Source organism: Caretta caretta, chromosome 5 (genome assembly GCF_965140235.1).
Source record: "Caretta caretta isolate rCarCar2 chromosome 5, rCarCar1.hap1, whole genome shotgun sequence".
Lineage (NCBI taxonomy): Eukaryota > Metazoa > Chordata > Testudines > Cheloniidae > Caretta > Caretta caretta.
In genome coordinates, this window is record NC_134210.1 from 7,273,311 (window position 1) to 7,287,886 (window position 14,576).

At 42.3% G+C, this 14,576-nt stretch overlaps 1 protein-coding gene across 11 annotated transcripts in view; it reads right to left on the bottom strand.

The window, feature by feature from the left end:
- CELF4 (CUGBP Elav-like family member 4) overlaps positions 1 to 14,576 on the bottom strand; it is an 888,518-nt gene that overhangs the window by 783,119 nt on the left and 90,823 nt on the right. The window lies entirely within an intron of this gene.

Consider the following 14,576-nt stretch of genomic DNA (forward strand, 5'->3'; position numbering starts at 1 on the left):
ACTGTGGCACAAGAACTGCTTATCATGCACAGGACACTTTCCCAGCAAGTTACTACAAAACAACTACAACCTGTGTCTCTACCCCCACCCCAGCTTCTTTGACTGGAGATATCTGACCAGTCAAGCTTTAGATTGTTTGTCCATCAAACTGTGAGCTTCTTCCAAACCTGGGAAGAAGGAAAGGGGAAGTCTTCTCAACAACGGTCTATTTATGTTCCATTATCTTGCCTTAGAATAACAGAAATAGAGGGCTGGAAGGGCCCTGTCATAAATATAAAGGGAAGGGTAAACACCTTTAAACACCCTCCTGGCCAGAGGAAAAACCCTTTCACCTGTAAAGGGTTAAGAAGCTAGGATAACCTCGCTGGCAGCTGACCAAAATGACCAATGAGGAGACAAGATACTTTCAAAAGCTGGGGGGAGGGAGAAACAAAGCCTCTCTCTGTTTGTGTGATGCTTTTGCCTGGGACAGAACAGGAATGGAGTCTTAGAACTTAGTAAGTAATCTAGCTAGATATGCATTAGATTCTGATTTCTTTAAATGGCTGAGAAAATAAGCTGTGCTGAATGGAATGGATATTCCTGTTTTTGTGTCTTTTTGTAACTTAAGGTTTTGCCTAGAGGGATTCTCTATGTTTTGAATCTAATTACCCTGTAAGGTATTTACCATCCTGATTTTACAGAGGTGATTCTTTTACTTTTTCTTCTATTAAAATTCTTCTTTTAAGAAACTGAATGCTTTTTCATTGTTCTTAAGATCCAAGGGTTTGGGTCTGTGTTCACCTATGCAAATTGGTGAGGATTTTTTCCAACCTTCCCCAGGAAAGGGGGTGTAAGATTTGGGAGGATTTTGGGGGGAAAGACATTTCCAAACGGACTCATTCCCAGTAACCGGTGTTAGACGTTTGGTGGTGGCAGCGAAAGTCCAAGGGCAAAAGGTAAAATAGTTTGTACCTTGGGGAAGTTTTAACCTAAGCTGGTAAAGATAAACTTAGGAGGTTTTCATGCAGGTCCCCACATCTGTACCCTAGAGTTCAGAGTGGGGAAGGAACCTTGACAGGCCCTAAAGAGATCATCTTGTCTATCCCGCTTTGCTGAGGAAGGATTAAGTATACATAGATCCACCAGCTCCTCTTTGTTTATTCACCTGTCACACTTTGTTTAAATCTTAGATTGTGAGCTCTCCGGGACACAAATTGCCTTTGTATTATTTGTGTGGTGTTTAAATTATTTGTGTGGTGATCTTTGACTGGGGTCCTTAGGTGCTAACACAGAAATAAAATAGGTCACTTTTCTCTTTTAAGAAGTTCTAAATAGAATATGTTAGAGCAGAGGCTCTCAACATAGATACCATTGTGGGCTGCATATGCGACCAATGATATGTTATGTGGGCCACATCCAATACTACCTGTATGGCCCGCAGCTGTGTGCTGATTGGCTGCGAGCATCCCATGGGCCACGGGTTGAGAACCACTGGGTTAGAGGATGGAATAAGTTAAAAGGTAGTTTTCTAAATATTTTCTTGAAGAACTCACCCCACTAACTCCCACAAATTGGATGATCGTTAGACTCAGAGATGGGAAACACCTGCTGGATCATCTTATCTAATGTCTGTGTGTGTGGGGACGGCTCCTTTTCGTATATTCCAACTGTTCACATGTATCATGCATCAATGACTGTGCACGTCAGAAGTAAAAACAGCAGCGAGGTAAGGAAAGGAGGCAGAACAGCTCTGAGTAGCAATGATTTTATTCTCTCTAATTGGTACCCTTCAATTCTTCTTTCAACTTCCAGTGGTGCTCTGTGTGTGTGTGTGTGTGTGTGTGTGTGTGTGTGTGTGTGTGTGTGTGTGATTTTATTTATTTTGGGAAAGAGTGGGGACAGTGGCAGTGAAGGCTCATGGGTGGGGAGTGGAGGGTAATGGATTGAAAAGCGTTTTTTAAAAGTCACCTACAGCTTGATAATCAAATGGGAAACAATGCTTAAATTTAATTTCAGTGATAAATCATAAGCAGAGAGCTCTCTGACCAGACACAATAAGAAAATCTCCCTTTGGGAGCAGACCTGGACCAGTTGATACAGTCTAATTAGGTACATCATAGCACACTGTTATAGAGATAAACTATATAGTGTAAAGCTTCCATCATGGTAGTTATATATTTCCTTTTATTGTGATGGCTATGACGACAGCTTAGAATAACGAAACCCTGCAATGCTGGCCACGCTGTGACCATAATTCAGATGTCTCAGGCAGAAGGCCCCTCCTTTCATTATAAAAGCAGCATTTCCTTCAGAGATCCAGCCAGAGTGTGATGAGTTATCAGGAGGAAGAAACCAAAATGAAATCCCTTCCACAGCTATATGTGCCTGCCCTGGAATTGCAAAGAAGTCCCAGGCAAGCTGTATATAACGGAGGGCATCAAAATGTCACTGGCTCCCCAAACAAGGCACTCAGGGCATCAAGATTTTGAAATGGAAGAAGGGAATTTAATCAGTGACTCGCACATGGCGCGGCACCAGGGAAGAAAGGGAATGAATGTTTCAGGCAAAAAAAAAAAAAATAAAAAAAGTCTTGTTGAAGTAACTTTTCAGCATGCTCCATAATACACAACGTGCCTCAGAGTTATAATTTATGTTGACAGCCTCTCATTAGGGAAATTGATGGCACAGCCTCAGTGGTACCTTTTTAAGAAACAAATATTTAAGTGAATTTAGAGTGGAAGATTAATGGCACCAGAGGGTTATCCCATTCCCACCAAACAATGAAAGAGAGCAGACAGCAGCAATGCAAACTTCTCCATACCTCTTGCCAATGTGGCACAAACCTGACTCGAAGTTGAAGGAGTCACCCCGTGGCTGTCTGTATGCCTTGACTTCTAAATCGGTGCGGATTGTGAGGACATTTTTTAAAATGTGTTAAGGAACTAGACAGACGCAGAAGTAGAGATGAGCAAAAAAGGAATTTCCCCTCTTGGAGGTAATTTTGATATCTCAACATTTGTTTTCATCCCAAATCAGGATGAAAGATCTATATCTATCTATCTATCTATCTATATTCATAGAATAAAAAGCTATGAACAATGTCAAAACAATCAATTCGATATCACACTACATCTACCAATGGCACTGTAAAAAGAGCAAGGAGTACTTGCACACCTTAGAGACTAACACATGCATTTGAGCATAAGCTTTCGTGGGCTAAAACCCACTTCATCGGATGCATGTAGTAGAAAATACAGCAGGAAAATATAGATGTGTGTGTATATATATATATACACACACACACAGAACATGAAAAAATGGGTGTTGCCATACCAACTATAATGAGAGTAATCAGTTAAGGTGAGCTATTGTCAGCAGGAGAAAAAAACCTTTTGTCGTGATAATCAGGATGGCCCATTTCCAAGAGTTGACAATCAGGTGTGGGTAACAGTAGGGGGAAAAATAAACATGGGGAAATAGTTTTACTTTGTGTAATGACCCATCCACTCCCAGTCTTTATTCAAGCCTAATTTAATGGTGTCCAGTTTGCAAATTAATTCCAATTCAGCAGTTTCTTGTTGGAGTCTGTTTTTGAAGTTTTTTTGTTGTAGTATTGTGACTTAGGTCTGTAATTGAGTGACCAGGGAGATTGAAGTGCTCTTTACAAAAACTAGACAAGCCATTTACAACACACACTTTGCTTCTCTACAAAGAAAAAAGGACACTAAACTATCTAAACTACTACATGCCACAAGGGGCCATGACAGTGGTTCCTTTAACCCACCCAACAATATTGTTAATCTGTCCAGCTATACTCTTAGCCCAGCAGAAGAATCTGTCCTATCTCAGGCTCTCTCCTTCTGCCCCTCCACCTCCACAAACATGAAACAGTTCTGTGGTGACCTAGAATCCTATTTATGACGTCTCCGACTCAAGGAATATTTCCAACACACCTCCGAACAGCATACTAACCCACAGAGACCTTCCTACCAACATTGCAAAAAGGAGTCTGGGTGGACTCTTCCTAAAGTTCAAAACAACAGACTGGACTTCTACATAGATTGCTTCCGCCAATGTGCACAGGCTGAAATTGTAGAAAAGCAGCATCACTTGCCCCATAACCTAGGCTGTGCAGAACACGCCATCCACAGCCTCAGGAACAACTCTGACATCATAATCAAAAAGGCTGCCAAAGGAGGTGCTGTCGTCGTCATGAATAGGTCGGAATATGAACAAGAAGCTGCTAGGCAGCTCTCCAACACCACTTTCTACAAGCCAATACCCTCTGATCCCACTGAGGGTTACCAAAAGAAACTACACCATCTGCTCAAGAAACTCCCTGAAAAGCACAAGAACAAATCTGCACAGACACACCTGTCATAAATATAAAGGGAAGGCTAACCACCTTTAAATCTCTCCTGGCCAGAGGAAAAACCCTTTCACCTGTAAAGGATTAAGAAGCTAAGATAACCTCGCTGGCACCTGACCAAAATGACCAATGAGGAGACAAGATACTTTCAAAGCTGGACAGGGGTGTGGGGGGGAAACAAAGGGTCCTGTCTGTGTGTGTGATGCTTTTGCTGGGACCAGAGCAGGAATGCAGGTCAGAATTACTGTAAAGTCAGTAAGCAATCTAGTTAGATATGCGTTAGATTCCGTTTTGTTTAAAAGGCTGATAAAACAAGTTGTGCTGAATCGAATGTATATTCCTGTTTTTGTATCTTTTTGTAACTTAAGGTTTTGCCTAGAGGGATTCTCTATGTTTTGAATCTGATTACCCTATAAGGTATTTACCATCCTGATTTTACAGAGGTGATTCTTTTACTTTTTCTTTAATTAAAATTCTTCTTTTAAGATCCTGATTGCTTTTCATGGTTCTTAAGATCCGAGGGTTTGGGTCTGTGTTCATCTATGCAAACTGGTGAGGAATTTTTATCGAGCCTTCCCCAGGAAAGGGGGTGTAGTGCTTGGGGTGATATTTTGGGGGAAAGACGTTTCCAAGTAGGCACTTCCCCTGTTATTCTTTGTGTAACACTTTGGTGGTGGCAGCTTTTAACCTAAGCTGGTAAGAATAAGCTTAGGGGGTCTTTCATGCAGGTCCCCACATCTGTACCCTAGAGTTCAGAGTGGGGAAGGAACCTTGACATACCCCTAGAACCCTGACCAGGGGCATTCTATCTGCTACCCAAGATCCATAAACCTGGTAATCCTGGATGCCCCATCATCTCAGGCAATGGCACCCTGACAGCAGGATTCCCTGGCTATGTGGACTCTTTCCTCAGACCCTGGGCCTACGCTACCAGCACTCCTAGCTATCTTTGAGACACCACTGACTTCCTGAGGAAACCACAATCCATTGGTGATCTTCCAGAAAACACCATCCTGGCCATTCTACACTATGGATGTAGAAGCCCTCTACACCATCATTCCACACAAAGATGGACTACAAGCCATCAGAACAGTATCCCCGATAATGTCATGGCTAACCTGGTGGCTGAACTTTGTGACTTTGTCCTCACCAACAACTATTTCACATTTGGGGACAATGTATACCTTCAAGTCAGCGGCACTGCTATGGGTACCTGCATGGCCCCACAGTATGCCAACATTTTTATGGCTGACTTAGAACAACGCTTCCTCAGCTCTCATCCCCTAACACCACTACTCTACTTGTGCTACACTGATGACATCTTCATCATCTGGACCCATGGAAAAGAAGCCCTTGCGGAATTCCACCATGATTTCAACAATTTCCATCCCACCATCAACCTCAGCCTGGACCAGTCCATACAAGAGATCCACTTCCTGGACACTACAATGCTAATAAGCGATGGTCACATAACCACCACCCTATACCGGAAACTTACTGACAGCTATTCCTGCCTACATGCCTCCAGTTTTCATCCAGACCACACCACAGAATCCATTGTCTACAGCCAAGCTCTAAGATACAACTGCATTTGCTCCAACACCTCAGACAGAGACAAACACCTACAAGATCTCTATCAAGCATTCTTACAACCACAATACCCGCCTGCTGAAGTGAAGAAACAGATTAACAGAACGAGAAGAGCACCCAGAAGTCACCTACTACAGGACAGGCCCAACAAAGAAAACAACAGAAAGCCACTAGCTATCACCTTCAGCCCCCAACTAAAACCTCTCCAACGCATCAGCAAGGATTTACAACCTATCCTGAAGGATGACCCATCACTCTCACAGATCTTGGGGGACAGGCCAGTCGTTGCTTACAGACAGCCCCCCAACCTGAAGCAAATACTCACCAGCAACCACACACCACACACCAGAACCACTAACCCAGGAACCTATCTTTGCAACAAAGCCCATTGCCAATTCTGTCCACATATATTCAGGGGACACCATCATAAGGCCTAATCACATCAGCCACACTATCAGAAGCTCATTCACCTACACATCTACCAATGTGATATATGACATCATGTGCCAGCAATGCCCTTCTGCCATGTACATTGGCCAAACTGGACAGTCTCTACGTAAAAGAATACATGGACACAAATCAGACATCAAGAATTATAACATTCAAAAACCGATAGGAGAACACTTCAATCTCCCTGGTCACTCGATTACAGACCTAAAAGACACAATACAACAACAAAAAAATTTCAAAAACTGACTCCAGCAAAAAACCGCTGAATTAGAATTAATTTGCAAACTGGACACCATTAAATTAGGCTTGAATAAAGACTGGGAGTGGATGGGTCATTACACAAATTAAAACTATTTCCCCATGCTTATTTTTCCCCCTATTGTTTCTCACACTTTCTTGTCAACTGTTAGGAAAGGGCCATCCTGATTATCACGCCAAAAGTTTTTTTTCTCCTGCAGATAACAGCTCACCTTAATTGATCACTCTAGTTATAGTTGGTATGGCAACACCTATTTTTTCATGGTCTGTGAGTGTGTGTGTGTGTGTGTGTGTGTGTTTGTGTTTGTATATCTTCCTATTGTATTTTCCACTACATGCATCCAATGAAGTGGATTTTAGCCAACAAAAGCTTATGCTCAAATGCATTTGTTAGTCTCTAAGATGTCACAAGTACTCGTTCTTTTTGCTGATACAGACTAACAAGGCCACCACTCTGAAACCAATGGCACTGTGTCACCTCATGGGAGTTGCAGTTCTGGTGTCTCTTACCACCATTCTCTCCTATGGGTTGTGCTTCCTGGCCAGATGACATCTCCCACAATGCACTCACAGTCATGTGAATAATATGATATATTATGCGGCTTGGTCAGAAGAGAAATTGTGGTGCATCATGGGAAATGTAGTCTGGCCAAAGAGTACAGCCCATAGGTCACAATGACGGCATTAGATATTCAAACACATATGAAATGTTCAGGAAACACAGCCAGGTCTAATGTTGAACTGATTCAAAATTAAACATTAAGGTTCAGTTCAATAAACGTTTCTGAAGCTAAACATTTTTTGATTTTCCAGACAGAAAAATTGAAGACAAACAAAATTTTCCATACAAAAATTTCAATTTTGCAGAAACTACATTCTGCTAAAAATTATTTTGATGAAAAGTTCTGGAGCCATTCTACTCAACAACTCACTTCACAGAACAACTTGCCTTCAGCAACCTGGTCTGGACTTGAACCTGACTTATAGACAAAGGCTTCATACCTTATAACAAATCGCTTGAGTCATCCAGCCCAATACAGTATCCTCACTTAATGGTATTTTTGAAGTACATCTTATAAACGAAGGTAGGCTGAAGGCTGTGCCTTTTTCTGTCAGCTAACTGTATGGGCAACAATGAGAATACATGACTACAGTGCATAGGAACTATATCTGGGTTTGAAAAAAAATCTAATCAACTATTTGTTGATAATGAAGGGGTTTTTCTTAGTTATTCCTAATTTCAATTTAGCTTCTCTGGACCATGCTGAATTTTCCAGACACATATTAATTAACTGAAGGGTGCTCTGTTTGGATCACCTTTTTCTGGCTGTTCATTTGCTAGCAATGGCCAGCTCTTTGCGATAGTACATAAACATCTGGAAACTCCCAGATGTTAATTAACTCTCAGCCTATTGAACTGCAGTCTCTGGGAAGCATGAGGATGTATCAAGTGTTCTCCTGGGAGACTGGGTTGTTAAAGAGAAGGGGAAACAAAAACAGAAGCAGAGATGGAAAAAGAAAAGCTCTATTTTAATTTTACCTCCAGAGAATTCAATAAAATAATAATTGCATGGAATACATGTAGATAATGTGGTGGTGATGGTGACTCCAACCCTATAACGAATCCCCTGAAGAATTTGCACAAATTGGGGGTGAAACACAGTCATGGGCACAGATTCTGATCCGAGCAATGCCCGAGGAAATCCAGAGTTACCCTCCACCTCAATTATGCTTGATTTATGCCTGTGTCACTGAAATCTGAATCTGGCCCACAGAATCTAAATCCATTTTGCTTGACATCTCACCACAGACTGAACTGAATTAGTTTGCTCACATAGCCAGTGGTGTTCAGCTATATATAGGCAGGGATCTCTTTTCTATTTTCTCTGTTCTTCTTCAGCCACCCCAGGGATTGTGCATTATCTGGACCTCTAGTAATAATGCCGTGATATATCTGCGGGATGAAGATGATGCATATTGGCCAACTATTAATAGTTGTAATTAAGGGCTTTTTCCCCCTTCCTTGCTTTATTTTGGCAAAGAGCCACAAGTATCCTGGCACAGCCTCTCTCCTTTGCCCACTGTTTAGACCAAAGGACAAGCACTTAGCAAGTCACGACTGTTTCTTTGGCTGATGTATGTTTTATGATATCTTATATGATTTTCTCTATCTCTCTACATAACCTCATACAGAACATGCTTGTAACTATACACCTGATGCTATATACATGCTGGTCACACCTTTATTTCTGGGTGAGGAAGTGCTGCCTAGTGGCTAGAACACAACCCAGAGTGTCAGCTTTTCCACTTATTTGCTGTGTGCCTGTGAACAAGTCACTTAAAGTGTGGCTCCCAGCCAGTGGAGATACACTCATTGACTTCAGTCAGCTTTAGCTCAGGCCCTTAATCTTTCTGTGCTTCCATGTATACGTCGGTTCTTCAAGGTGCTTTAAGATCCTCAGATGAAAGCCACGACACTATAAACCAAATTCTGATCTCAATGACATGGGTGTAAATCCAGAGAAGCCCCATAGAAGTCAGCACCATTACTCCGAAGATACGCTGGTGTAACTGAGTTCATAATATCTTGCCTCGCACCTGAGATTCCATGGGTCAGATTCTGATCTCAGTTACATCAATGTCAAACCAGAATAACCATTTTCACCTTCTGGGGTTACTTCAGGTTAACTCAGATCAGAATTGGAGCCTCAGCAAGGGAAAAAAACCTATTAATAGAACTTTCAAAAGCAGCACCGACCTAGGCCGACTAACCAGCAGACTTGCTGATGCAGTTTCTATCAGGTCAGACCTTTTCATAGAATCATAGAATATCAGGGTTGGAAGGGACCTCAGGAGGTCATCTAGTCCAACCCCCTGCTCGAAGCAGGACCAATCCCCAACTAAATCATCCCAGTTAGGGCTGTGTCAAGCCTGACCTTAAAAACCTCTAAGGAAGGGGATTCCACCACCTCCCTAGGTAACGCATTCCAGTACCTCACCACCCTCCTAGTGAAAAAGTGTTTCCTAATATCCAACCTAAACCTCCCCCACTGCAACTTGAGACCATTACTCCTTGTTCCTGTGATGCATCGTTGTATTTGAGGCTGATTAATTTCTCTTGAAGCATACGCTGTTTGCACTGCTTCTTCAAGGATTTCATATCAAAGGGAGGGTCACAAATTGAACCTATTTGAGTCCTACATCAGTTTGTGAAAAGTGCACAAATTAATTGTGTGTGTGCGCGCACACACACACAACCTGTCATGTTTCTATTTAAATAAATAATAATAATAATAATAATGAAAAAAAAACATGTTAATCAAGCATCCCTGAGTGTCCCTATTTGATATCTCCTAGAGGCCCCAAGCAGGAACCAGAGCGCCATCATGGCAGGTGCTGTACAAACAAGAAAATAAGGAAAAGTCTATCTGTCTTAGGTACTTACATGGCCCCCATGGATCTGGGCACCTTCCAATCTTTTATCTATCCTTGCAGCACACCTGAGAGGCAGGGCAGTGTTATTATCCCCATTAGTCAGATGGGGAACTGAGGCCCAGAAAGAATAAATGACTTGTTCCAGGTCACACACAGAGTCTGTGGAAGAGAAGGGACTTGAACCAGGTCTCCCAAAATCCAGGCTATTGCCCAATCCTTCCTCTGTCAAAAAAAAGTGATTTCAACTACCAACAGAGAGAAAAAAGATGTTTCCAGTTAGAACTCCCTTATTGAAGTGATCATCTCAGATGATGCCTCCAGTCTAGAAATTCAAAGAGAGAAAAGACCTTTTTCCTCTGAGCTATCCTGGATCTTATTCTCTGTGTTTAAAATTATTCTAATTTTCTCAGTCTAGAGTGTATCCTTCAAGCATTGATCACCGGAGCGTTCCTGGGATCGGAAATGTTGTATCTAATTTCTTTATCCAGTATTTTCATAGTGATTGAGTGCCTTTAAGGAAAGTTAGCATCTTCGGTGAAGAACCATTCACAGGGTTGGAGCTGTCACCTCCTCTGCCTAGCTCCACCCCACCATAACCACGGAGTGCTAACTGTTTGGAGGAAATACAGGCATATAAATCTTCCTGGACATCATCTTCTCTGTCAGATTCCTCACAAGGCAGATGAACATTTGAAAAGCCCTGTTGTGTGGAATGCTCATTTTTTTCCTCTTGAAATTGTTTGCCATCAAGTCTTAGAAGGCCAGCATTTCCCATTCAATTGAATTTATTATATTAAATTATATTTACACATACACAAGCCAAAACCTTCATTCATGCAGCACATTAAGAATCAAAGAGTTAGGAAACACAAAAGTTAACATTTCTAAGAGATCATTAACTCATCTAAAATTGCACGTATTGTCCCTTAAATTATACATTAATAGACAAAGTCCAATCATGCAAAATCCTTCCTCAGGTTCAGCAACACCTAACTTCTATCAGTAGCCCCAATGAGAGGCTCCTCTCTTGATAACAAAGCTGTACTCTAATCAGTAACAAGTGAACTGCATTAGTGTCAGTTTGGCTTCACTTTGTAGAAGCATCCAATAGCCCAGATGTGTATGCAAAAGTTACTTATACTGACAAATTTGGCCTGAAACCCAGCAAGAAGAGCGTCTCCCATGCTATAACAATACTTCCTGCTTCTAGTCGGGTAAGAACTGCTCTGCAAGAGCTTTGCTTGCAGAGGTTTGTACTCCTGCTTCCAGCTACACCCGTCTATCTGATCATTCTCTGTCACTTGTGTTCAGCTCATCATGTGTTAAATCCTTTTCTAAGTGTGAGCGCAAATTAATTAGGCTCTGAACCTGATGTTCTGGGTCCTGCCTTTGGAGTTCTCTCTGTTACTAGTAGCATTTGAATCACTCAGTGGATTCTGAAATATTCCTAGATGCTTCTCAAACTGTTTTTCCCCTCCCCTCATCACTGATCATCAGTCCCACTTGCTTTTCAGGGACTCTTTCCAATTTTGCTTCCCATGTTTCCAGAATTCTCAAATAATCCATCAGCAGCCTCATTATCAGTGACTTGGAGTTCAAAAAATTGGCACTTTCCATCCCTTGGGTCCTCCGGCTGCCTTTTGAAATGGCCCAAATCAAATGGCCCTTTCTGACCACCACCAAAACTTTGATCCCTCTCTCTGCCATGTCTGGCTTCCTCATAGCCTGGCATTTCAGTCCCCAAACCAAGAGCAAAGACAACACAATAGTTTGCCCAGGTGAACGGCACAACCCCCTTGTGAAAAAATATTAAAGTTGGGACCCAACTTTTGTTCCCATTATTTCTCAGAATTAGCTACACAATAGGAGTTTGGATTTTCATCCCATGATGAAATGAGCAATGAGAAGTCTGCAAGGATCATTCATGGATGATGCAACTGTAGGAACTGCAGACCACATACATACAGTCTTTATGGTCAGACAAAGGTTAGTTATTCAATGTTCAATGCCAGGAACACATAAGGATCATACCTTAAGGGCACATTAGCATGTTCCTGGCACTTTTGCTTCTGTGCAAGCAGCAGCTCTCTCTCGTGAGATTTTCAGACCAAGGTGGCAGAAGTTTTCTGAGAACAACTGAACCCACATGATTCACAATTCAAGCTGGTTGAAATCTCACAGGATCAGCTGACTTCAAGAGAAGTCTGATTTGGAACTAAAATCTCATGAGAACAGCTTGTAAAATTCCAGTATCTGTGACTCCGAATGCTAATTTAGCTTTGAAGATCATTTTAAATCTAATCCAGACCGCAACACTTCTCCTTATCCCACCTCACGCACGTACTCACTTAAGGCCAAATCCTGCCTTGCACTTGATTCTTGGTCTTTGCATTGGAAGGGATTTGAGGAGCTAGCAGTGTTAATCTAACTACACCCAGTAGTAGTACCAACTTGTATGTGTAGTTTCTGGTTTATTAACAAGGCACTTCCCTCTGCTGAAAACACACATGCTCCTTTCATCACAATAGTGTTTACTCAATTTTGTCTGAGGTACGGATCACAGGATCTGGCAGTAAGTGAGTCTGAATAAATTCTACACTGCTCAGACACTGAACTCAGGGCCTGATCCTGGATGTTATGGTCACGGTGAAAGCCAATACTATAATGGGGTTCAAAAGGGAGCTAGATAGATTCATGGAAGATAGGTCCATCAATGGCTGTTAGTCACAATAGGCGGGAATGGTGTCCCTAGCCTCTGTTTGCCAGAAGCTGGGATTGGGTGACAGGGCATGGATCACTTGATGCTAACCTGTCTGTTCATTCCCTTTGGGGCACCTGCCATTGGCCACTGTCAGAGGACAGGATACTGGGCTTGACGAACCTTTGGTCTGACCCAGTATAGACTTCTTATGGTCCCAGCTCACCCAGAAGTAAGATTTGTGCTCTATGCTGAGGTAAGAAAAGATTGACATGTTGGCCCAAATGCTTAATTTCTCCTTCTTTAAATAATGAGTTTTCAAAAATAAGCCAGGCCTAGCAAAGGAGCCAGAAAGGTGAAATGTAAAAGCGCTCTCCCTGGTCTGCGTCAGGTCATTATCGAATGTACCAGAAACGTAAGCTGCTTTGTACAGTTGTGACTGTGGCCACTTTTTCCCTGCTGCTCTTTGGCTGTTTCCTCCATTTCACTCCTGCTATCACCTCAGTATCAATCCAGTCCTGTCCCTTATACCTTACTGCTTCCTCTCTCATCTCTTCTCCCCTGCCCTGTTCCCCTCCCTCCCTTCATCCTTCCAATTAGCTAATCTTCTCTTAACAAAACCTCAGCCAAGGAATTAACTCCCCCCCACCCACCCGCCCAAGAATCCTGGCACTAACATGAGATTTGCTAGCCATCCCTGCTTGCATGTTCCATCCCTTTCCTTAACCCCATGTCTGTCATGTCTATTTTGATTGTAAGCTCCCTGGAGCAGGGACTATTTATTACTCTATGCTGCACAGTACCTACCATGGTGAGGATCCATTCTTGGTTCATTCCTTGACACAACCACAATGCAGATAATAAATAATCATTCCCTTTGCACACCCTGATTTTCAATCTCTGGAATCTCTCTTTAAAAGTGTCCTTTTGGGAAAGAAATTTCTCATGGTTTAGTCTTAGCCTACGGTGACCTTTGCCTCATCCCTAATTGATAGGTTTCAGTATAATAAGGTGATTTACACTTTGTACCACTGTCTAGTCACTGCCAAACTGATGATTTACCAAATGGGTCAAGATCATCAAAAGGAGCTAAAAGTGTCCCAACTTCTGTGAAATACTTAGCACATTCTATAAATCATGCTTCAGTAGCAGATTACAAAGTGCTTTGCAGTCAGTGCACTAACGAGGCCTCATACGGAGGTAAAACCACAGTAAACATTCTCTAGGACTGTGTAAAATGGGGCACAGCAAGTGTCCTGGACCTCAACACAGAAAATGACTGGAAGGGCTGGTAGTAAAACCAAAAACTGTGATCCCCACTCCGGCGTTCTACCTAGCGGTGCAAGTAAAAAGCCAACAGAACGAAGAGTTTGCAGAAAGTGACATTCGTCACATTACTTGTTAATTATTAGAATTACAGCAGCACCAACAGAGGTCAAGACCCTATTGCGCTAGGCCCACTACAAACCCGTAACAGCAGCCAGTCCCTGCCTCAAAGATGTAATTACGCTAGGCAAGACACGCAGCAGGCAGGAGAAAAAAGATTTAGTGACTCAGGAGAATGTGGCAGAGTACAGAATTGAACCCAGTACTCGAGTGTTAAATTTAAGACCATCCTTCCTCTTAAGTGCTGAAAATGTGTGATGTGAGTGACAGTGCCTTGAGGAGCTTACAGTCTAAATAACTCTCACTAGCTAAGACACAGACCTGTCTATCTTAGGTACCTATATGGCCCCAATTACTGTAGAACCTCAGCTCCTCACAGTCCTTAATCCTGTGAGGTGGAGACCGGAG